We start from the raw sequence: 26,506 nt of genomic DNA, 5'->3' as shown, positions 1-26,506 counted from the left end.
TATTTACGAAAAACTGTTTTTTAGAGCATTGTGTCATTAGTTGTGTCACTGGATTTACAAATTAAGTTTCTGAAGTTGATTTGCAGAATAAAAAGCTGTATAACTAATTTGTAATGATGACTAATATATTTTTAACATAATAACGTTTTTAAAACGTTCCAATAACAACCTAAGAATAACGTTTTATGCTAACGTCTTTAGAACGTTTATCAATGTCATATAACGTTGGCACAACGTTATAATAACGTTACACCAAGAACGTTTTTTGATAACTTTCAGAGAACCTTCAGAGAACGTTAGCCAATGTTCTGAGAACGTTCCCTGTTAGCTGGGATAATGAGATTTATGCAACTTTATCAAGGCCACTTTATCAATATATGTGTGTGTGTGTGTGTGTGTGTGTGAGTGAAAAAGAAAACAATGCTTGCCCTAAAACAGTCAAACTTGGATGACAGTAAGCTTTTAAGATGCTTCTCAAAGGTGTGGCTTCTTTTCAAAATCTTCAGAAAACAACAGCCTGACGGTGATGATAGTACTGGGATTACTCAGAATCAGCATTAAAATGAAAACAAGTCAAAGCTGCTGCCAAAGATAGCCTCACAACAAATAACAGATCAGGTTCAAGAGAGGAAGAGCTTTCCAAAGACATCAAAGCATATACAGTACACCTGATAGAATTGATGACATCTGCGAGATGTTTAGATGGTGAAGGGCACCTGGTCCTCTTCACACCTGTACAATTGTTTATAGAATTGCTAAACCTGCGAGACAGAGGTTTGAGGTGATGAAAACATAATGCTAGCACGTCAACGTGTGCCAATCATCCCTCAAAACTGGCATTTTCTGTATACTGTCCCAGTTAGAATTGCTGAAGGCAAAAATGTGGTCAAAATGAAAACCAAGAATTCAGCAACTACTTCTCAGGAGATTAGACAAGCCACCTTAAGGGAATCGCAGCAATGATTCCTTAAAGTAGAGCAGCGAAGGGGGAGAAACTAAATAGCACAATGTAGTCAACATTAAGGCATCATGGAGACACTGTTTAATTTTGCTCTAACCATAAATTACAGACTTCAATGTGATGATGTGGTTATGTAATTTTGAGAGAAATATTTTTTTCAGGCAGTTAATCCCCCTAGACACCATGTCACTAGTTTTCTGAAATTAAGTTTTCTCTGCTCCTAAAAAATAAATAAAACACTTGACAAGTTTCACACCTCAAGCAAAGCACACTGACAATTAAAGAGTATTTATGTAAAACTAACAAAGAGCCCTTTGAGTTTAGCAGGTCTCGATGGCAGTTTTCTTTGGATCAATTCACATTTGTCTTTGAGACACGATTAAGTTGTCAGTAAACTGCACAGTGCAGAGATTCTCTGATCACATTTGGCTCTGTCACTGATACAGTAACACCTCTGAGAGATGGAGGATTTTAAGGTTTAAAAGAAATATATTTTGAATTATTATTATTATATATTATGAAAAATAATAATATATAATAATATAATACAAATATTTCTGGTCTTATTTTTTTTTTTTATGGGGTGTTTCATTACTGCATGAAGACGACTGATGACAAAAAAAACAGAAGGAATTTGAAGGAAGTGTGATTGCTTCCCTAGGCAACATTTTTCAAATAGTATAAAAAATAATAGAGATTGCCGCTGCCCGCTGTGTTAATGGTTTCCATTTTCTCCAGACTATAGTGCGGAGATTGTGGCACGGCTCTGTGGAGAGGGATCAAACCGCTTGTTTTCAAAGGGATGTGCAGGAAATGACTCTTCAAGATAAGTGGTTCTTTTTGGTTGATGCTGGATGCGTGCAGGACACGGGGCGCATCGACCTTCAGGCACGTGCTATGTTTCTAGAGCATTACTAGACTGTGGGGGACACTCGCATAACACACACATGCAGACATAGCTCATGGCCACATCTTTTTTGTTGTGTCTAAACAATATTGTGGATTTGAAGGTGGGAATGTGAATTCTGCTGTACACCACAATGATCTAATTCCTCAAGACCACACAAGAAGGTACAGTGATGTTTTGTTTCTTAGACCTGGACTTAAACTGATCCTGGAATAATTGGACTTGTTAATGTGAAATATCCAGTCAGTTCCATTTCAGAGTTTTTCAGGTCTTCAAATTAGATTGGCCTAGTGATTGGGACTGAGACAGTTTGAATCACTCTGTTTGTTCATGTTTGTATTGCAGACCGAATGTTGTATTCATAAAGTATTGCAAGTTGGCAATTTCAGAACTGTAAAAAAAGTTGTTGCGTTACATTTTTAAGTACAATCAACTCGGATGTTTAAAGGGTAACTAAACCCCTGGTCAGAGCCTGACTCCATCCACTGGCAATATTTGAAAAATGCTGGAAAAGTGGGAAAAGCCCAGCGGAGGGCGGGCGTGCACCTGAGACGCATCTCTCTGTAGGCGAGGGCGTGGTTAGCTGGTACCCTCTGACATCAGAGGGTACCACAACTTCCAATAGGAAAATTCAACTGAAGTAGCCACCGTTCAACCTGAAGAGGGCAGCACTCCGACGTTTTTACACCATATATTGTAGAATTAAAACACTTTAAACCAAAATGTCAAAAAATTTACTCGAATCAATGAACAGCATTTATGAAGCTCCATTCTTACAGATCATTAACTAAAAAAAGTTGTTTTAGTGTTTAGTTACCCTGTAAGTCATTTCCACTTAAATAACATTAAACTGACTTTTAAAAAATGAGTTTCAATCTTAATTTTTACAATCTTAAAAAATCTTTAAAAATATAATTTTTTATAAAAAAGTTAAGTTAAGTTTAAGTTAAGGCAATGTAAAAATATATGTTGTCATAACTTATTGATTATATCATTTTTATAGTGTATTTGTACACATACTAAAATTATATGTAGATAAAATATCACCATAAAGGTCAACCCCTAAACCTAACCCTTACAGAGGCATGCAAACATCGTTCTAAAAAACGTATGAATAATTCAATGCTATCTCACGACCAATTCGTACAAGCGAGTAAAAGGTGGCTAATTCGTACGACCTCACTCGTACAAATTCGGGGCGGTGGTCAGACGTATGCAAAAATCGTACGAATTCGTACGAGTGAGGTCTGGCATTAGCCACCTCGTAAAATTTGTACGAATTGCCATAAGATCGGGTTGGAATAATTCATAAATTTCATTAACCAAATAATAAGTAACTCCTTTAGAAGGATGTAGTAACACTTGAGTCATTAATTTCCAAAATCTCACAAAAGAATCAGAAGCTTAATGATTTCAGTAATTACTAGAAAGTTATCAAGCTTTTCACTTTAGAATACTGATCCAAATTATTATTAGTTCCTTTAGAAGGATGTAGCAACTGTCATTGATTACTAGTGGGTTACCATTACCTTGTATTTTACATCATGCTTTATTTACAATAATTATGAACCTGTATACAGTAGTTCTTAGCCGTCCTCTGTGAGTTATGAAAAAAATACTTACTGATTAGCTAATTGTGAACTTACATTCAACTGAGTGCTATTACTTACTAATTAATTATTCTTGTTAGTTAACATTAGTTAACATTACTAGAATGTTAAAAGTGCGTTACTCATTTGTAGTTATTCATCAATGACGGAACAGTATTCTAAAGTATTACCAACTATTTTTCAAGGTGACAAAATTCACTCTCACAAGTTTAATGAATTGCTATGGCCATTACTTAACTAAAACGAGGTAAATAACTAATGAAATGTGACAAGGAAATAATCAATTTTGGGAACACATTTTTAATTTGTGGCCACAATATCTATATTTTTCTTCTGCTTGTCATGTGCGGGACTCTGCAGCTCAACTCTTCACATCTTTTTTACTATTTTTGGAACAATTTGGCAGAGATTTAAGACAAAAAACTGGCAACATTATGTCTAAAATTTAAATCACCAAAATTAATATCTTATTTATTAAACAATTGTATAAAAGCATCACACTCCAAATCGTGCTGTTGGTTGGAATATCAGCATATCAAATATTTAGAGAAAAATAATCTTGCTTGTGTGATATTGCTTAGATATATTACTTGCTCATGTAGAGACTTGCTCAGAATCTGTTGTTACATTGGGATGCACAAACTGGCCTTGCTGATTTGTTTGGATCAAGTTGTTTGGATCACAGCTATGGGTTGAAAAGAAAGTGACAGCTGAAACTAATTTTATAGGATGTATAGTCTTAAAGTGACACAACTTTACATGTAAACCATTTTACATGACAACTGGACTACATGAAAGTTTACATTTTGCAAAATATTTATACATATTTGGGTCTCAAAGGGATATGGTAATACTATCCACAGAATAAGAAATGAAAAACAACAAGAGATTAGAAGAAAGCAGGAGGAAGAGTTCAGTACAAGCAGAATAAACAAGAAGCGACAAGTGATGACATGACGTCTAATAGAGAGAGAAAGGCTGTACTTGTCACAACCTTATTTTTCGTAGAACTGCAAATAGAGGAGAAACTGACTATGCTTGTTGAAATATTTTTCTGTTATAATTTACCTCAAACAAAATCTGACATTCAGTGACAGTTCCTCACAGAATTCAGTCTTATACAAGTGTAGTTTGTTACACATAACTAGAAACATGCTTGCCTGCGAAGTGTTCTGTGGGCCATAAAGACATTATGATGATTCGTCTTTACGTAACTCTTTGATTGTCTGATATTCATCCACAATTTCTGTCTACACAATTTTGAGTGGTTATGACTTGTTCACCAGGTCATCTGTTATAATAAAACCAATGGCCAGTTGCCTTTAATGGTCCATGCATGCATTTTCTTTAAAGCTGAGCAGAAAAGATGATTACATGTCACCCTTCGTGAGATGTTTTTAGTAACTACATAGGCATTTTTTTGTGGTTTTTGCACCGCAGGAGAGGGGCAGACAGTTTCTCAATCAAAAAACAAATCATCCAATTTACTAAGCTCATCAAGTAAATTGGCCATTTTGATATTGTATTTGTTGTTTAAATTAAAAAAAAGTGTAAAACCACTTAAAGCAGTTTGTTCCCGGTTCACGGGACTCGCGCCAGTATTGTATCTACCAATGACAAAGCCCCAAACACAACAAACAGCTGTGTTTCCCATGAGAGCCCTTTCAAGCCAGAAAGCCATTGCTTGTGCAATTTATTTTAATAGAACAAAATGATCATGCCACAGAAATATGTCCAGTCATTAAATAGAAAACATGGGTCAACATGGGCTTGCCAATATATATATATATATATATATATATATATATATATATATATATATATATATATATATATATATATATATAAATTAAATAGCAAACCTTTTTATGTGTTTCAAAGTTGTCAAGCAGCATTTTGTTGGTACAAATTGTTTTACTGCTGTTTTTCCAGTTAACAGTTTGCGGTCTCAAATTATATTTCCCAAAAGTGACATCAGGGAAAAAAAGAGGAAATCTGGAAGTTATCTACTCTTAAAATGCATTCTTCCCCATAAAGCATTTCAGATTCCTTTAAAGAGAACCACCCCATCTAATAAAAACAATGTTTACATTCGAAATGGGATTTCCTGAGACCTTCTTACATATTCATCTTTGAGAAGATACCCAAGCCATCATGTAAATAAGACAGAACTGAATCAAAGGGAAAATATGGAGCTATTCACAATCACATAGAATGTTTTGTTGCATTCAAAAACATAGAATATGCGCAGTTTTAAATAATATGTTTTAAAATGTTTGTCAACATTTGTTCTCCATTTCGCTATTTGCTGCGTCTCACACAAAAATCCATGAACCATGTAGGCCTACTGAAAAAATTGCATTTTTGTGCATTTTCAACTGAAAGAGTCATACATTGACTCGCATATTCAGTCATACATTACATGCTCAGCAGATATAAAGGTTGATAAATCTAATAGGCATATTATTAATAATCCAATAAAATCTAATAATACATCTAATTACAGGATTAAGGGGGTTGATTTTATAATTAGGCCTAGATCATTAATATAGATATCACTGTACCCTGAGGTTCTTAGGACCATATTACTTTCACAATAAGAACATGTTACTACAAGATTGGGGAGTAAACCATTCGGCCATTTCTAAGAGGCCTTTTCTATAACACATTGTGAAGGCTTCTGTGAAGGAACTTTGTTAGATGCTCCTTTCTCTTTTATCTCCCTTAAGGCGTTCACTCATGTTTGACAAATTGTCTTTATTCAGTCATTGCAGGAGTGTGGGGATGTGGGCCTCTAGCAATGCACCAGGCAGGCTCTGTTCATACAAGAGAGAAAAAGTAAGAAAAAAAACATGTTGCTGTTATGAACAGCCCAACTGATTACTGAAACACAGATAATTAAACTGCAATTTAATTTCCTAAAATATAAGTATTGATAAACCCTGTTTTAAACGTTTTCAAATATCCTGCTGTTGTTCAGAGGCCAATGCAGGTGTGCTGTCTTTCATAGCCCCTTTATGATAAGATCGACCACCAAGCATGAAAGGTGGGTTCAGGACCCTAACATGATATTCAATGGTCTGTTCCACCTGGGTGGGCCGGCTGTGCTGGAACGCGCCAACATGAGCCAGAGGGGTCTGCTTGCTGGGACAGGAGCCTTAAGGCTCTTGCTGATAGGAGACCCACATGTGTTGAGTGACGGTGGCATGACCCTGCTTGGAGAAGGTGGAGGAACTGCCAACAATTATCTGCATATCTGGTCTGATCATATTACTTGAGTGCCATTGCATGCATTCTGCACTAAAGACAAATTCATCATAATGCCCCTACGGATGAAGAGTTTTTTTATTCAGCTTATTTGTGTAAAATTTCCTGAAGCTTAATACACTGTGATACCCTGCAGGTTCTTGTGCTGTGCTGTTCTTATTACTTTACATCAGTGCACATTCTATGTGATACTGCGCTGATTACAATTCTTTTCTACACATGGTGAAGAAAAGAGATTCTGATGCCCAAATCAGTTTGTTCAGTGATCCTTAGCCAGCATGTGCTGAGTACTAAAGTGTTTCAGCTTAATGAGTCAGGGACATGGGTTACAGGTTTTATATGTTACTGAAATGTGCATGCGTATAGTTGGCACTTTAGATTCTACCATAAAATTTATTAACATAGTAAAGCTCAGAGATTAGGAAATGGCCAGCAGTTCCGGGACAAGACTATGCAGTGATATCTAACCTTTCAGTCCATGTCAGAAAGCTGATACTGCCATCAACTGGTCAATATGTTACATTGAATGTTTGATGCCTTTTATTATTTTGAAACAGTGAAATTTAAATGGTTCCTAAGATTATGCGATTATGAATGCATTATGTGTACTAAATTTACAAACAAATTAAATTAATTGTTTGTCAGCATATACCACCGTTCAATAGAGAAGAAAAGACAATTGCAAATTTCCTCGGATATACGTCACCATAGGGAAGATTCTTTAAAGGGATAGTTCACCCAAAAATGAAAACTTGCAGTTAATGTACTCACTCTCAGGCCATCCAAGATGTAGGTGTCTTTTTTCCTTCGTATAGAACAGTAAAGAAGATTTTTAGTAAAAACCGTGGTTCTTGGTTAATCATATGATGCAACTCAATAGCTACAGTCAATGTTGAGTCAAACAAACATACAGGCAAAACAAAATTAATACCCATGGCTACTGGTGACAAATTAAGGTCTTATGAAGCAAATGTGCAAGAAACTGAACATTATTTATTTACAACAATTTTAACTTGAATCCATAGCCTCTGCATCACGACAGTCTGGAGCACGAGCTTCCTGACGCATTATGATGTATGTGCAGGAGCACAGCTCACACATGAGCCGACGCTGTGTTTGTTTAAAACTATTGAACGGCAAACGGGTCAGCGAAAAAACACTAGATTCTGACCAAATTGGTGTTCGATGTTATGTGACAGGACATCGAACACCAATGTCTTCGATGTCCTGTCCAGACTGTCCTGAATGTGTTCAGGACCGTTTGCCAAGGTTTTTGTATAACAGGCCAGTTTGGCCTTTTATAGAGCAAATAAACATGCTTCAACAAAGAAAAAATTGGCAACAAAATCAGAATCAGCAATGAAAAATCATGATTTCCATGTTTGATCATTGCTGCGTTGCATCTATCAATAACTCCCCAACGCATTTTTACTTTAATAAGGGAATCCATTATCAGTATTCAGCTTTTAAAGCAGTTAATGTGTTGTTTATTCAGATCTGGATATGGGAGAGTAAATGAGAGTTTTATTTTATCTTCTTTTTTTCAAAATGTACCTGGGAGTCAGTATCCCAGAGTTGTATGAGGCCTATGAAGGGGAGCGGTTAACTATGAGACATGGTAATGTTGTAAAACAGTGTAATGTAATGTCAGCATAACTGCTTGTGCACTGGTGTGCAGCGGCAACAAGCCGGGGGAATTGTGTTTTATAGCTTACCTACACAATTAATCAGAGAATCATGTCAGATGGTAAAGGCAGCTGGCACGTTTATGGCCATAGGCCAGATTTGCATTCAAGCAAACCTTCAAAACGGGCTGAAGTAGTTTTTCCATTTTTATGGTCTGTAGTGTGAAGTGTGTTCATCACCAACTGCTAGCAAGCAACTCGCAGCGCAGTCTGAGGGTTTGAGTGTGAATATTATCAAATGACCCCAATATGCCCCTGGTGTCTCAAAGTTTAATCAGAAGTGTAATGCAGTTAATAAGACTGGATACATCTTGTGGAATAAATGTTAGGCTGTGTAGTCTGCTAAACAGTGTGGGTGGATCTAGTTGACTCGATGGATAAATAATAAAGAGATGCTCTTGAAAAAGAATGGTTAAAAGCAAAAGAACAGAGAAATAAACAAGCAATGGAAAATTATGCCAGATTGGGAGAATCAGAAAACAGACATTATTGGAATATTCTGGGTTAGTTTACCCTAAGGGATAGATAGTTCAACCAAAAATGAAAAATTGTGTTTCCCTTCGAACAGTCACTTCATATTGCGTAGCTATACGCAGTGGGGGAAACTCCTTTTCCTCGATTTACTGAAGCCTATATGTAAAACGCATTTGCAGCTGCACAGCTAGCACACTGAGCGTCTGGCACGCTCATAGGCTGTGCTGCAGCAACTGCACATCCAATGGCGCGGGCGACTCTGACGTGCGACCAATGAGCAAGCCCAACGTCAGAGCCCACCGAGGGGGCGTGGCCTAGCCTATATAGACCCCTGAATTAGCCATTATAGCAGATTTTTACTACTTCAGCGACAGTACATATGTCCCTGAGCTTTCTACTGTTATTCGCCGTCGAACAAGCGTTTACAGCCTGAGCGAGCTTCTCTTCAGCAGACTTCGCCTGCACATCGTTGTCTCCTGACGCAGTCTCACCTGTGGCTATCCGGCGACAGCCTATCCTTTGTTCGAAAGCTTTGTGTTTGATTCCAGATGCCTGGTTCAGCCTGCACCACGTGCGGAGACTGTCTGCACGAGGCAGACCAACACTCGAGCTGCATTTCCTGCCTGGGGATCGACCACGCGGAGAATGCATTCTCCGCATATCTCCGTGCTGCGCAATCGGCTAGCTCTCTCTCGAGACGGCGATGCCGCTTCAGCCACGCTGTCTATTCCAAGGAAGAAGAAGCGTCGCAGCCAACGGCAACCGGAGGGTATGGAAGTTGGTGAACGCACGCCGGCCGCGTCCCCGCGTGCTTCACTTTCTCCTACTCGGACGACATCACCGGTCCTGTTTGTAGGAGACCAGCGCCCCCCCTCCCACGTGGAGGGCCTCGTCTCCTTCGGCGGATCTCTCGAGCGCGACGACAGCCTGTCCATCGCCGCTTCGGAGGATGAGTGGCCAGGCTCTCTCGACCCTGTCACCGCTTCTCAGTCTGTGGCTAGTGGTTCAGCGACCAGGACAAACTCCGACACCGAAATGCTTCGGATCCTGACGAAGGCCGTCACGGACCTCGAGCCAGAGTGGACCACGCCCGAGGAGCCACCGCGTAGTCGGCTGGATGGATGGTTCCTGTCGGGGCGCCAGCAGGCCCCTCGTCACAAACCAGCGCCATTTTTTCCCCGAGGTCTAAGAGGAGCTCACCAAGGCCTGGCGCGCTCCGTACTCGGCACGTGTGGGATCTGCAGTTTCCGCGACGCTCTCCTCCGTGGATTGCACAGCGGAAAAGGGTTATGAGTCTTTGCTACCCCTCGAAGAGGCCGTGGCTGCTCATCTTTGCCCAAGCACTGCAGCTAACTGGCGAGCTAGAGCCTCTCATCCCAACAAACCCTGCCGAAACACCTCAGCCCTCGCTGGACGTGTGTATTCCGCCTCTGGTCAGGCTGCATCGGCCCTGCACACGATGGCCGTGTTGCAGGTCTACCAGGCCAAACTCCTTCAATCCATGGACGAGGCTGGCCCAGACCCGGAGGCCTTTCGAGACCTGAAAAGTGCTACAGACCTAGCGCTGCGTGCTACTAAGGCTACAGCACAGGCCCTCGGAAGGAACATGGCGAGCTTGGTTGTGCTCGAGCGCCATCTTTGGCTCAACCTCACCGAGATCAAAGTAGCCGACAGGACTAGATTTCTCGATGCCCCGGTTTCCAGCTCCGGTCTCTTCGGGCAGGCGATGAAGGGATTCTCGGAGAGGTACACAGAGGCACAGAAAGCGTCCCAGGCTATGCGACACTTCTTGCCGAAACGCTCGAGCTCCACGACCAGCAAGCCCAAGCCACCGCCTTCGCCTCATCCAGCCAAACCGGTGAAGCAGGCCTCTCAGCCCCGCCCCTTGGCCACTGATAGCCACCGCCAGTCAAGGCCCGCGAAGCGCTATCCGCTCCCCCGGCGTCAAGGCCTGCGGCCCAGCGCCGTGATTGACCAGGTACCTCCAAAGTCGTCCTAGCAATAGGAGGGAAGAGAGAGGGCTCGTGTCTCGCGCTAGCCGGACCACCCTAAAAAAAAACAGCAAAACGTCCCACAGCTCCCTGTTCAGTTCAGGCGGCTGGGGATTTTATTATTGTAAACAGGCCCGCAGCATTGAGCGCGTCTTTGCAAACAAACGCCGTTTTCACATTATAAGGGTATCAGGTCCCCCTATGTTAGGCGGCCCGTCCCATTCAGTGTGTCATGCCTTAGCCACACGGGCCATGGCCTGGCAAGCCATCCCCGGTGTGTCGAGTTAGGTTATAAACACTATAAAGCGAGGCTACTCGCTCCAATTCGCTTGCAGACCCCCGAAATTCCAGGCGGTTATCGAGACGTCGGTGAGAAGCAGCGTGGGTCACGTGCTACGCACCGAAGTTCAGAATTTATTAGCAAAAGGAGCGATAGAGTCAGTCCCTCCCGCGCTAATGTATTCAAGGTTTACAGCCGCTATTTTCTAATTCCAAAGAAAGACGGCGGACTCAGACCCATACTAGATCTGAGACATTTGAACAAGGCTCTCACGAGACGGCCTTTCAAAATGTTAACACTCAAACAAATTCTCGCGCAAGTTCGCCCGGGCGATTGGTTTGTTACAATCGATCTGTAAGATGCATACTTTCATATTCAGATCGACCCTCGTCACAGGCCATTCTTGAGATTCGCCTTCGAGGGGAGGGCATATCAATACACCGTTTTGCCGTTTGGTCTGTCCCTGGCACCCCGCACATTCACAAAATGTATGGATGCAGCGCTCTCCCCACTGAAAAGTCAGGGAGTGCGCGTGCTGAATTATCTCGACAACTGGCTGGTGCTGGCGCAGTCGAGAGACGAACTGATAGTTCACAGAGATTTGATTCTCAGCCATCTAAAATACCTGGGGCTCACAATCAATGTGACCAAGAGCAAACTGACCCCCAGCCAGACTGTTGTCTTTCTGGGCACGGTTTTAGACTCGGTGACAATGAAGGCGCGGCTCACTCAAGAGCGCGCGCTCTCTATACAGACACTGGCGGCTGCGTTCAGGGCGCGCGAGCGCACTCTTCTGAAGAAATTTCAGAAACTGCTTGGTCTATTGGCAGCTGCATCGTCAGTACTCCACTTGGGTTTACTGCGCATGCGCCCGCTGCAGCACTGGATGAAACGCCGAGTGCCAACCCATGCATGGCAGTCAAACAGCCTGTGCATTATGGTGAATCACGGGTGTTTAAGAACACTGATTCCCTGGCGGGCTCAGGACTGGTACCACATGGGGGTGACCATGGGGGTAGTTTCCAGGAGGAAGGTGGTTTTTACAGACGAGTCCAACCTAGGTTGGGGAGCGCTGCACAAGGGCAACCCTGCCTCCGGCCTCTGGTCGAGCAAGGAGCAGAGCTTACATATCAATTGTCTGGAAATGAAAGCAGTTGGTTTGTCCTGAAAGCTTTTTCTGTCAAACCTCAGGGGTCACCACGTCCTAGTCCGTACGGACAACATGTCAGTGGTGGCCTACATAAATCGCCAGGGTGGCATCAGGTCAGGCAACCTGCATGCTATGGCGAGGGAACTCCTCCTGTGGGCACAAGCCAGTCTGAGCTCTCTGAGAGCAGCGCACATCCCGGGCGTCCAAAATCTGGGTGCGGATATGCTCTCAGGGGGCAACGCTCCCCTAAGCGAGTGGTCCCTGAACCCTCAGACGGTCAGTCTAATATGGGAGATGTTTGGCGAGGCCGAAGTCGACCTTTTCGCCTTGAGAGCAAACACCCACTGCAGGGTGTTCTTCTCGAAGAACAGGGACGCGCTGGCTCATCCCTGGCCCAGCCGCCCCCTTTATGCTTTTCCCCCCGTTTCGATGATCCCACAGGTAATCGAACGGGTCAGGGAGAGCGGATGCCCAGTCCTTCTGGTGGCTCCTCTCTGGAAATCCAGACCGTGGTTTCCGGAGCTGGTTCAGTTGTCAGACACGATCCCCTGGCCTGTTCCAATGAGGAAGGATCTCCTCACACAGGCCAACAGAACGATATGGCATCCCCGACCCGATTTATGGGCCCTCCATGTGTGGCCCCTAAACGGGTACCCGGGGACCTTCCTGACAGAATCTTGAGCACTATCTCTTACCCCTTTTCCACCAAAGCATTTTGAGAGCCGGTTCGGAGCCGGTGCCTACTCGCGAACCGGTTCTTTGTGTTTCGACAGCCAAAGAACCGGTTCTCGGCCAGGAAAACTGGTTCCAAAGCGGCACCAACTCTTTGCTGGACTAGAACCAGAGAACCGTTCTTTTACCACCGTGTCATGCTTACGGCGGGGCTGGAGGCGGGTTTAGATGTGTCCTAAACATATTTTATGACCGCAAAGCCAGGAGAAACATTTGCAGAAACACGATGTAGTCCACCATTGTAATTATTATGCTTGAAGATGGCGCAAGCGTTTCTAGCTTTTTTTAAATTTTATTTTTTTATTGAAAACATTATGTAAGCAAAGAAGAAAACAGTCAAAATATAGAACAAATAAACGGAAAGAAAAAAAGACACAAGACAGAGGTACATAACTAATCAGAAATGATTACATATCAAAGGAAAAGATTAAAATACTGACTTATTTCAATTGTTTTTAAAGCCTTCATGGTACACAAGTTAGAGATAATCCCAAAATAATGTACTTGCTAGCGTTTCTGTATGGCGACGTACACAGTGGCGTAACGACGTCGTTCGCTGGGCGCTCTAGTCAGTGGGAAAACAAACCGGTTCTGAGAAGGTTCGCAAGTTGAACCAACTCCAAACTAACTTTGAACCAGCACCAGTTCCGAACCAGTTCTTTTTTGGTGGAAAAGGGGTATCTGAAGCAAGGGCCCCGTCTACTCGGCGCCTGTATGCTTTGAAGTGGTCGGGTTTTTCCAGCTGGTGCTCGAAAAATCAAGTTGACCCAGAGTCATGTGAGGTATCTGTGGTACTCTCCTTTCTGCAGGAGCTACTGGACGTGGGCCGCACCCCGTCCACGCTCAAAGTTTATGTGGCAGCCATCGCAGCGCATCATGCTTTGGTGGCTGGCCACTCACTAGGAAGAAATGACCTGGTGGTGAGGTTTCTGAAAGGCGCAAGGAGGATTAACCCCTCCAGGCCCCCTTCGGTGCCGCCTTGGGACCACTCCACGGTCCTTAGGGCCCTGAAGGGACCGCCTTTCGAGCCGCTCCAGTCGGTTGATCTAAAGCCACTCTCGCTAAGACTGCTCTCCTGTTGGCATTGGCATCTATCAAGCGAGTGGGAGATCTGCAGGCTCTCTCTGTGAGTCCTGCATGTTTGGAGTTTGGGAAGGATGACTCCAAAAGTCATTCTCAAACCCAGGCATGGGTACGTACCCAAGGTGCTCTCAACGCCGTTTAGAGCACAAGTTATTACGCTATCAGCCCTTCCCCCTTCGGCTGAGGATGGGGAGGTTAATCTTCTCTGCCCTCTCAGGGCGCTGAGAATCTATCTGGAGCGTTCTGCGTCTTTTAGACAGTCAGAACAGCTGTTTGTCTGCTTTGGTGGCCGATCTAAGGGTGATCCAGTCACAAAGCAAAGACTGTCTAGATGGATAGTGGATGCCATTTCTATGGCCTATACATCAGTGGGTCAGGTTTGCCCTATAGGTGTCAAGGCCCACTCGACTAGAGGTATGGCCTCGTCATGGGCTTGGTCATCGGGTTTTCCCATTCAAGATATTTGTGAGGCGGCCGGCTGGTCCTCGCCTTCCACATTTATGAAGTTCTATAATATGGAGGTGCCTTCACTGCAGGCGAAGGTACTTTCGGTATGATTAAGACCCGACGGTGTCTGGTCTTGTCTACAAAGATTACTGTGCATAATCATATACATATATATATAAAACCCGCTTAGGCCGGTTATAAAATTGTGCTAATAATCCCGACAGTGTCTGGTTTTGTTAGTATATTCTGTCAGTTGTACTGACTCATATATATATTTTTCAGGCCTGACAGTATCTGGTCTGTTATGTATATAAATACTGTATATTTGTTGGGTTCTGGCTTGTTCTGTTAGCTCAGGGGTCCTGAGTTGCAGGGCAACCAGTTACTTAGGGTGCGGCATTTTGCATGGCGTCCCCACTGCGTATAGCTACGCAATACGAAGTGACCGTTCGAAAGGGAACTACTCGGTTACTATCGTAACCTCACGTTGGGCTAGCTCATTGGTCGCGTAAATCGAGGAAAAGGAGTTTCCCCACTGCGTATAGCTACGCAATACTCGTTCCCTCTCTCAGGGAACTGAGGTTACGATAATAACCGAGTAGTTGTCTTTCCTTATTAATAGGGTTTCTGTTCAGTAGTTTTACAGGGGTTACCATTGTGATATAAGGTCGAGGAGGAACTGCAGCACCGTTTGACTAAAAATGCAGAATGCCATTTAATTGCATATGTAAGTGTGTGAAGTGATAATATTTTTGCTAATTAGCACATGCATGCTTTTGATAACTAGCAATATTGTTAATATATTTATGCAATCAAATTATATCGTTTGTTTAGTCAATCATTCAATTTAATTAAAATGAACATGCTTATGTTTTGTGCTTTAAGTCATTGTTAGGCATTAAGTTGTAAAATTGAGAATTTTAACATTAATGAATTGGCTCTAGTCATGAATTCCATTGTAAATGCCTCCTGTTTCTTCTATTTTTTAAGGAAAGAAAGTAATATTTTTGGTTATCATTACACAAATGGTGTTGATTGCTGAATATTCCTGAACAGCGTGAGATTGGCGCAGTTTGTATGAAATAGCTCTGTAGGTTGACATCGCATCCTGCTATGCTTAAGAAAAAACTCAACACATTTAGACGGTGGGCCGAGTGGAGATTTCGTGTTTTCAGACGATCTGTGGTGATGGATAACCCAGTTTTTTATATGTAACCGCTACGCTTTTCAACAAAGTAAATAAAAATTGTTGCCACTCACATGATTTGCACATTAACTTTATATCGGTAACTTTCTCCGGGTTATTTTCCCGGCGAATAGAGCAGGCAGCTACGTGTGGGGTAAGACATGCGTGACGTATTTGTTGCCTTCATCCAATAGCGTGCGTGGGAAGGTGTCGGTGACGCGTTTGTCAACACACTGGCGCGCTCCGCGCTGATTTAAAACTACTGTTTGTGCACGTCTTTTATAAGGGATAAAGGGGGATTTTAGTAGGGCTGCACAATTTATCGAAATTATCACAAATGTATATATCGCAATTTGCATATAGAAACAGCTTGCAATAAGTGGAGTCATGAACAAAAGAGAAAATCACTCACTGCTGTTGGCTGAATAACTTTTGTAGCTTTAATAAGAATCAGTATATGTTATATATATATATATATATATATATAATTTCTTTATTTCAGTGAAAACTAAGCAGTTTTATTTTTTACATTTGATTATTCAGATTCTGCTGTTAAATACACCTAATGTGGTTCCTACCTGAAACCCTAAACCCAGTGGTTTACATGTTAAAATTACGCTTCTTATGCTACAGTAAAACACTGCTGTTCACTTTCAGAAGTTGTAGGGATATTTTCTTGTCACAAAAAGAATAAGAAACGCATATTTAGGTTATAGAATTTTAAATATATTTTAAAGATAATTTTAGTTTACACACTTTAATCATTATCGTATAACATTATTTAATGACTTGCTTGAGGGTGTCAATGATGGCCTTATGGACAGCAGTCAGGTCGGCAGTCTTACCCATGATTGCGGTTTTGAGTAATGAAACAGGCTGGGAGTTTTTAAAAGCCTCAGGAATCTTTTGCAGGTGTTTAGAGTTGGTCAATGTGCTACCGCAGATGCTGCTCGTCGTGTCTGAGTTGAATCATCCGCGTAACAGCTGTTCTAAAGGCTGATTTATACTTCTACGTCGGACCCACGCCGGAGCCTCTACGCCGTAGCCTACGCTTTGGTTTTAATTTATACTTCTGCGTCGTTGTCCGCGTTGACGCACGCAGAGGGAGCATGTGAAACCCGAGGAAGCCCAATTTATACTTCTGCGTCGAACTTACGCCGTAGCTACGCCGTAGGCTGTGCGTAGCGCGCGTACCCTTCGGCGTACCCTGACGTGCACCTCTCCAAAAATGTAACAACGCGTCTATTCTACGCGGACGCAAGCGCTGTGATTGGTCTGCTCAAACCGCTTCCTCGGGTTTCACATGCTCCCTCTGCGTGCGTCAACGCGGACAACGACGCAGAAGTATAAATTAAAACCAATGCGTAGTCTACGGCGTAGAGGCTCCGGCGTAGGTCCGACGCAGAAGTATAAATCAGCCTTTAAGAAGCTACATCTGATTGGTTAATAATAATCCTTTGTCAGTATCTTGCCGCGCTATTGGCTCGACTAATATAGTAGGCAACCGCGTTTGCCTGCATATTTACTGGTGGTGTATTATGATTTCGGGGGAAAATGTGCAATAAATGGGAGTGGCAACACATTTCATATCGTTAAGAATAAAACAACCGTCCCAGCTTTACAAATCCAGGTTCTCCCTCCATGGGGATCATCCATTTCGAAAAGTAAAGCAGATACGGACCCTCTGCCCACTGTCTAATTCCACTGAGGGAGCTCATTGCCCTTCGTAGATGGGAGTTTTACTGACTCAAACATGTTCTGAGGGCAGAAAGGAAAATGATTGGTTTACAGATTCAACCAATGAAACTGAAGCAAAGGCGGGGTCAAGATGTATGAACGTGCGGAGGGATTAGTCCGGAATACAAGACAACTAGATTCGTGGGAGAAAGCTTTTATTGAAAGGTAAGTGATGTTGCTATATTTTGTTAAAATTCATAATCTTTTAACGTTTATTAAGATAATCTGCGAACATTAAAATGTATACAGAACTAGTACTCAACGTCTAAATATCGTGTTGTATGCATTTTGATTCGACTGTTAATCAGTTGACCGTAACAAAGCTGCTTAGGGGGTACCTGGTGTAAAACATGCTTTTCCAATGCTACCTCGCTGTGTGTGAAAATTATATGTGACAAAAGAACTCGTTCAAATCTCCATGACATTTCAACGGTCAAACTGATACATCTCCCGCCCTAGTAAGTTACTGCTCTCAGGGCAGGAGAACTCAATGGATTCAAACCGCTGTAATTTTAGTGTATTACGCGTTGTTCTCAGGGCTGGAGTACTCAATAGATTAAAATCATTGCTTTTTTTTAGTGTATTACCTTACTGTTCTCAGGGCAGCAGTACTCAATAGATTAAAATCGCTCTTATTTTAGTGTATGACGCGCTGCTCTCAGGGCAGGAGTACTCAATGGATTAAAATCGCTGTTATTTTTAGTGTATTATGCGCTGCTCTCAGGGCAGGAGTACTCAATATAGGTTCAAATCTATGTTATTTTAGTGTATTACTCGCTGCTCTCAGGGCAGGAGAACTCAATAGATTCAAAGCACTATTATTTTTATTACGCAATGCTCTCAGGGCAGGAGTACTCAATAGATTCAAATTGCTGTTTTTTAGTGTACTACACGCTGCTCTCAGGGCAGGAGTACTCAAAAGATTAAAATCGCTGTTAGTTTAGTCTACTACGCTGCTCTCAGGGCAGGAGTACTCAATAGATTAAAATTGCTGTTATTTTTAGTGTGTTATGTGTTTCTCACAGGGCAGGACTGCTCAATGGATTCAAATTGCTGTTATTGTAGTGTATTACGCGCTGCTCTCAGGGCAGGAGTACTCAATAGATTAAAATCGCTGTTATTTTAATGTAATTACGCGCTGCTCTCAGGGCAGGAGTACTCAATAGATTAAAATCACTGTTATTTTAGTGTATGACGCGCTGCTCTCAGGGCAGGAGTACTCAATGGATTCAAATTGCTGTTATTTTAGTGTATTACGTGCTTCTCTCAGGGCAGGAGTACTCAATAGATTCAAATCGCTGTTATTTTAGTGTTTTACGTGCTGCTCTCATTGCAGGAGTACTCAATAGATTAAAATCGCTGTTATTTTAGTGTATTACATGCTGTTCTCAGGGCAGGAGTACTCAATAGAATCAAATCACAGTTATTTTAGTGTATTACGCGCTGCTCTCAGGGCAGGAGTACTCAATAGAATCAAATCGCAGATATTTTAGTGCATTACGTGCTGCTCTCAGGGCAGGAGTACTCAATATATTAAAATTGCTGTTATTTTTAGTGTGTTACATGCTGCTCTCAGTGCAGGAGTACTCAATAGAATCAAATCACAGTTATTTTAGTGTGTCACGTGCTGCTCTCAGGGTAGGAGTACTCAATAGATTAAAATCGCTTTTATTTTAGTGTATTACATGCTGTTCTCAGGGCAGGAGTACTCAATAGAATCAAATCCCAGGTATTTTATTGCATTACGTGCTGCTCTCAGGGCAGGAGTACTCAATGGATTCAAATCACTGTTATTGTAGTGTATTACGTACTGCTCTCAGGGCAGGAGTACTCAATAGATTAAAATCGCTCTTATTTTAGTGTATAATGCGCTGCTCTCAGGGCAGGAGTACTCAATGGATTCAAATCGCTGTTATTTTAGTGTACTACACGCTGCTCTCAGGGCAGGAGTACTCAATAGATTAAAATAGCTGTTATTTTATTGTATTACGTGCTGCTCTCAGGGCAGGAGTACTCAATAGATTAAAATCGCTCTTATCTTAGTGTATTACGCGCTGCTCTCAGGGCAGGAGTACTCAATATAGGTTCAAATCTATGTTATCTTAGTGTATTACGGGCTGCTCTCAGGACAGGAGTACTTAATAGATTCAAGTCGCTGCTGTTTCAGTGCATTACTCGCAGCTCTCAGGGGAGGAGAACTCGATAGATTCAAAGCGCTGTTATTTTTACTACGCGATGCTCTCAGGGCAGGAGTTCTCAATAGATTCAAATTGCTGTTATTTTTAGTGTACTACACGGTGCTCTCAGGGCAGGAGTACTTAAAAGATTAAAATCGCTGTTATTTTAGTCTACTACGCTGCTCTCAGGGCAGGAGTACTCAATAGATTAAAATCACTGTTATTTTTAGTGTGTTACGTGCTGCTCTCAGGGCAGGATTGCTCAATGGATTCAAATTGCTGTTATTTTAGTGTATTACGCGCTTCTCTTAGGGCAGGAGTACTCAATAGATTCAAATCGCTGTTATTTTAGTGTATTACGCGCTTCTCTCAGGGCAGGAGTACTCAATAGATTCAAATCGCTGTTATTTTATTGTATTACGTGCTGCTCTCAGGGCAGGAGTACTCAATAGATTAACAACACTGTTATTTTAGTGTATTACGCACTGCTCTCAGGGCAGGATTGCTCAATGAATTCAAATTGCTGTTATTGTAGTGTATTACGCGCTGCTCTCAGGGCAGGAGTACTCAATAGATTCAAATCGCTCTTATTTTAGTGTATTACACGCTGCTCTCAGGGCAGGAGTACTCAATAGATTAAAATCGCTGTTATTTTAATGTAATTACGCGCTGCTCTCAGGGCAGGAGTACTCAATAGATTAAAATCACTGTTATTTTAGTGTATGACGCGCTGCTCTCAGGGCAGGAGTACTCAATGGATTCAAATTGCTGTTATTTTAGTGTATTACGTGCTTCTCTCAGGGCAGGAGTACTCAATAGATTCAAATCGCTGTTATTTTAGTGTTTTACGTGCTGCTCTCATTGCAGGAGTACTCAATAGATTAAAATCGCTGTTATTTTAGTGTATTACATGCTGTTCTCAGGGCAGGAGTACTCAATAGAATCAAATCACAGTTATTTTAGTGTATTACGCGCTGCTCTCAGGGCAGGAGTACTCAATAGAATCAAATCGCAGATATTTTAGTGCATTACGTGCTGCTCTCAGGGCAGGAGTACTCAATAGATTAAAATTGCTGTTATTTTTAGTGTGTTACATGCTGCTCTCAGGGCAGGAGTACTCAATAGAATCAAATCACAGTTATTTTAGTGTGTTACGTGCTGCTCTCAGGGCAGGAGTACTCAATAGATTAAAATCGCTTTATTTTAGTGTATTGCATGCTGTTCTCAGGGCAGGAGTACTCAATAGAATCAAATCCCAGGTATTTTAGTGCATTACGTGCTGCTCTCAGGGCAGGAGTACTCAATGGATTCAAATCACTGTTATTGAAGTGTATTACGTACTGCTCTCAGGGCAGGAGTACTCAATAGATTAAAATCACTCTTATTTTAGTGTATAATGCGCTGCTCTCAGGGCAGGAGTACTCAATGGATTCAAATCGCTGTTATTTTAGTGTACTACACCATGCTCTCAGGGTAGGAGTACTCAATAGATTAAAATCGCTCCAGTATAGTGATGGGGACACTTTACTGTCAAAAAGTACCGGCTTTCGGATGAGATGTTAAACCGAGGTCCTGAGTCTCTGTGGTCATTAAAAATCCCAGGATGTCCTTCGAAAAAGAGTAGGGGTGTAACACCGGCATCCTGGCCTAATTTGCCCCTTGGCCTCTGTCCATCATGGCCTCCTAATCATCCCCATATACTGAGTGGCTTCATCGCTGTCTCCTCTCCGCCAGTAAGCTGGTGTGTGGTGGGCGTTCTGGTGCACTCGCATCATCCAGGTGGTGCTGCACATTGGAGGTGGTTGAGTAGATTCCCCCCTTCCATGTAAAGCACTTTGAGTACCCAGAAAAGCATTATATATGTAACAAATTATTTTAAAATATAATAAAAAAAAAATCATAATTTCCATGGGTCTAGTCTACTTCTAACATCTGTTTGTTTTAAGTTTGAATCAGGTCTTCTCCGTTGGAGTAAATTTGCCAGTGTCACAAAAAACTAGGTTCCTAGAAATTAGGTCCTGCAATATGCAGGTATTGCAGGAATTTTGTATTGGTACTAGGCCTATGTGCTGCTATAATTGCATTGGATAAACTAAGCTAAGCTCTAGAATAATTACATCTTCTCTATACTAATCATTGTAAATTATTTTTAAAAAACACACTCATAAAAGCATTCAGAAACCTAGCTGTCAGCTCCCAGGGTATCCTTCAGGGCATCACTGTTGTAAAACTAAAGCAAAGTTGTAACACAGGAAGTCCCATAATTTACAGTGTACAAAATATTTACTCCCTCATTTGTTCTATAGGTATCACTTTATTTTCCTGTTCCCTATGTTATGTACATATTATAGTAACTGGGTAATAACAAGGTAGTCACCCTGAATCTACCCCCAAACCTAACTGGGTTAACATGGGTTAGGTTAGGTTTGGGGTTAGGTTCAGGGTGACTACCTTGTTATTACCCTGTTACTATGTCTCACCTTATATTATCTACTACTTTCTTAGGTAAGTGCACTGTAAAGTACATGTAAAAGTACAATATGCAAGAGTTGTTTGCCGCTAGAGGGCGCTACATTCCAAACAACAACAACGGCGTAGCTTGATGACGATGTGAAGGAGCGTGGAATGATGGGAACTGTCGTTTTAAACTCCACCGTGGATGTAAATCAGTCAGACGGGAATCGAAAAATCATATTCACGGATGAGGTAAAAAAAAACATTTTTTATAATGAAATGCTTTTTGTGGCGAGGGTGGCGTGGTTCAGCACGGTCTGTAATGGGAGAGAGAAGAGACGAGCGGGAAGTAGGTCAAGTGCAAATGACGAACACCTGTGTCTTATTGCAGTGATCGGCGTGGAGAGACCGCTTATAAGCCGCGCGCTGGAACGAGAGAGAGAGACTGGAGAGAAAATTTGAGGCAGAGAAAGAAAACCGGTGGATCCGAGCTCTCATTTTTGAACTTGTTTTGTGCCGTCGCGGTTGCCACGGTGAATGCGCGTTGTGTGCGACTTTTGTTTGTTTTGTTTTATTTTAATAAACTACGAGTCCCAGTCACGCAGACCCCTGTCTTCTTCCTTCATGACTCTTGAACTTTTATTTCATTAAAATGAATTAACCGCAAGAAAAGTAAGGTTTAATACTAAATTGGTTATCATAGATGTTACTGTATGTCTAATTCATTATTGTGATAACATTGTGCAGTTACGTGTTCTAAACAATTGTTGTAAAAGTACATTCGCACATACCCACATCATTTGCCAAAATACTGATTAATCTTTATGTATAACACATGCTATATTTATTTACATGGCCATAAACATCAGACGTGATAAACAATGTCAATAAACTAAACACAAATCTAAAGCAATAATACTTCCCTTACATAAACATAACTATTAACGAATGCTACATTTGGAAAATATAAAATTAAGCATGCTTTGTCGACAGAACCAGCTGCAATCGGTAAAGAATAACTGTGTTCCGTAACAACTGCACGAAACAAGCTAACGTTTTTAGCTTGATAGACGCTACAACTACAACTTCCGCATTTGTCAAGGACTCCACGCAGTACGAGCGGAATGGATATGACTTGGATATGACGCAACTGACTGGCGACTCCCAGCTCCCCCCTGCTGTAACCGTAACGCCCCGTTTCCTTGGTTAAAATCGCAATTTTCTCATGATTTAAAAATAGTTGGAAACATTTGGGATATTGTAAGTAATCAACTTAACAAAATATATAACACTGGCCTTGAGATTATGGGATATTGTAATGCAAAATTCTTACATATTGCAGCACTGTAAAAAAAAATTGTAACCATTCTATATAGTATTGATATTTTGGTATATTTTTTTTCCAGTTTATTTTTTGCTGGTTTTATAGTCTAGTAAATCTATACACAATTTTACGGGTATTTGATTATTTTTAATCGTTTCATTGTTACATCAGTAGACCATTTATTTTCGGTTTATAATTTACTTGTTCTTTTATCTCATTCTTTAGTTACCTAACTGAGCTGGCAGAAACTGGATGAATCAAAGGAGCTAACACTGAAGAGGCCTCTGATGCTGCCCAGTCTATGATTGCAAAAGGCCTGGATGCAAAGATGGAGAACGTTTGGTTCCACCTGATACAAGCGCACAATCTCACAGAGTTGAGTTTGTGATGCATAAATCCTAATGCGGATCTATGTGCAAACACTTAATTTTCTCACTAGGTATTGCAGAGAAACAAGGACTTGTAATTTAAAAATTGCACAAAGCCTGTAGGCCGAAATGTGTGTACTTAGGGGGGTTTTGAATCGTCACACCTTTAGTACAATGAGGGAAATTGTAATTAACTGATTGGTCAGTTTGAACGTCTCACATTTGGGTTGCTCTGGCCCTTTCATTCTCTGGCTCTCTCTCTTTGTCTCTTACTCTACACTCTCTATCTTTCAGGTAACATTTTACATATATGCTGGGTACCATAGGCGCCGATTTATGTTTTCCTCTGTGGGTGCTCATGGGCGCACGCCCTTTAAAAAAAAAAAGAAAAGAAAAAAAAGTAACGTTAGGCCTAGTCAAAAAATGTTTGAATTTCAGAACCGAACGAGAAGCGCAGCGCTTCGTCTATGACAACTCGAGGTAGACTATCGCACACCGGACGCGCACTTTGTCAGTTTATGGCCAGCAATATTGTAATGTTATGTTTAAGGACATTATGGAACTAAGATAATGTCTGTAGGCTACTATGTTACGATTGTACTGTACAATTAAATACAACCGGGGGGTCCGTTAACTGAATGAATTGAGAATATCACCTGAAAATCCGACATCAGCAATTTTCATTCAAGCAGTTGATTTCTGTAAATGAATGTAAAATAAATGTATATTGCAGCACAGGTTGAAGTCAGTACATTAACGACGATTTGAGACAAATAAATGTAAATGTAATATAAAACTATGTAAATCGCGCTCTGTGGCACGGCAGGATTTTGAACAAGGTCATATATAGCCGTAGCTGGGCGCCACCGGTGTGTGTAAGTTACACTCATAGAGAATAATGTGTTAGACTTTTAAAAGACATGGCACTACGCGGCACTGAGCTTCTCGTTCCCGGTGTGCGACCCCTTTTAGGAAATGGACAGCCGCCGACACGAACGCACACACCCATTTACTTGATAATAAAGCCGTAAAGTAGACTATCTTTCAACTCAGGACCATAGCTCAGGACAGCGCCACTTCTCACAAATACAGACAGGATTGGAGATTAAAAGTTTAACTGACACGTAACCGCGATCAGAGGCGTTTTCATCTGAGAAACGCTGTGATTGGTGGATAGGATATGGAGCAGGCGACTGACAGCGACATAACCAATCACAGTGTGACAGACGCTTCACATAGCACCAACTGCAATGTTTAATTTTAAATGAATGTAGCCTACTGGCAGCCTGGCACACACGTGGGTGCTCGGTATTTTCCGTGGGTGCTCGAGCCCCGGAGCACCCACGGTATCGGCGCCTATGCTGGGTACAATTAATGGTTGAAGTTATCATCTCATCTATTTTGTAACTATTTTAAGTGTAACCATAACCACATATTGTCATTAAACACTTTCCATTACAAAAAATGTGCTAACTAGTTTTGGTATTGATTTTGAAGGGCTACCTATTGCAATACAATATCATCACACTATATCGACGCATTCCCACATATTTAGCTATTGTAACTGCACATATTTCCGTCTTTGGTTTAAGTACATTACATTACATAAGCGACTTACAATTGCTATATATGTCACAGGTCACACGCCTCTGGAGCAACTAGGGGTTAAGTGTCTTGCTCAGGGACACATTGATGTCTCACAGTGGATTCGAACCCGGGTCTCTCACACCAAAGGCATGTGCCTTATCCATTGCGCCATCAACACCCCAAGTAGAAGTGGGTGGTAATAGACAAGAATACCATTTTCTATTACCTTACTAATAATCAAGCGTAGCGTCAGTGGTCCTGAAAGAAACGTTCCTTTAGTCTTTTGGCAATCCTGCATCCTGAACCCTAATCCACCCTTAGAAAAGAATGGAATTTTGAAATGGAAAATGCGTAGGAACCCTGTTTTACCTTGCTTTTACTGTCTTTTCATTCAATGACTGTTGTGGAGATTCTTTGTTTAAGAACAAAATGAAAGAACAAACGTTGATTGTAAATAATCATTTCACTAATTATATTTTTTATTGAATGGTCTTTTAATATTAGTCCAATGTTACAATAAAATAATCAATTCACATATAATTGACTTTCCTTTTTTTAAACTATTACAAAATATTTCCAGTGAATTAAATTTACAAAACAGCAACATATCACAAAAAATGCAGAGCAAAGATGTATCATTAAAGTCCCTGTAAAATCAAAATTAAGTATGTGTTCTGAGTTTGTCACACCACAGGAAAATGTGTTATTAGCCACCCAGCCAAATTTTAATGATAAAAAAAGCCACAAGTACATAAAATAAGCTTTCAAAATCCTGAAAAAATGAGCAGTAGTCTCTGCTCTCAAACACTGGGGGCGTGTCCGCTGGCTGCGCTGAAACTACGCCCACTCACGGGAAAGCTGCCGTCGCCACACTCAACTGTCACCGCTACAGCCGGAATGGATGAATTTAGTAGAGTTACTGTGGACTACCTACTATAATTATAACTTAAGCACACAAGGATAAATGGATAAATATTCTAAATGTTCCGATCCAATCTGCCTTGTAATGCTGCCCGAATCATAAATCATGCACTGTTCCTTTGTTGGCCAGAGGAGAACTGGCCCTCCAACTGAGTCTGGTTTCTC

General features: G+C 41.6%; 1 protein-coding gene across 1 annotated transcript in view; it reads left to right on the top strand.

Annotated features, from left to right (window-relative positions):
• Nucleotides 1-1,823: 1,823 nt before the first annotated feature.
• Nucleotides 1,824-26,506, top strand: part of sts (steroid sulfatase (microsomal), isozyme S) — a 95,968-nt gene continuing 71,285 nt past the window's right edge. The window contains exon 1 of the mRNA XM_077246803.1: nucleotides 1,824-2,032. The gene's annotated coding sequence lies outside the window, so the exon portion shown is untranslated. The remainder of the gene's footprint in view (nucleotides 2,033-26,506) is intronic.

This window comes from Siphateles boraxobius, unplaced genomic scaffold, assembly GCF_051911475.1.
Source record: "Siphateles boraxobius isolate OS27281-9 unplaced genomic scaffold, OSU_SipBor_1 29, whole genome shotgun sequence".
Classification (NCBI taxonomy): Eukaryota; Metazoa; Chordata; class Actinopteri; order Cypriniformes; family Leuciscidae; genus Siphateles; species Siphateles boraxobius.
The sequence above is the reverse complement of the archived record's forward strand: the minus strand, read 5'-3'. Positions and strand labels throughout refer to the sequence as shown.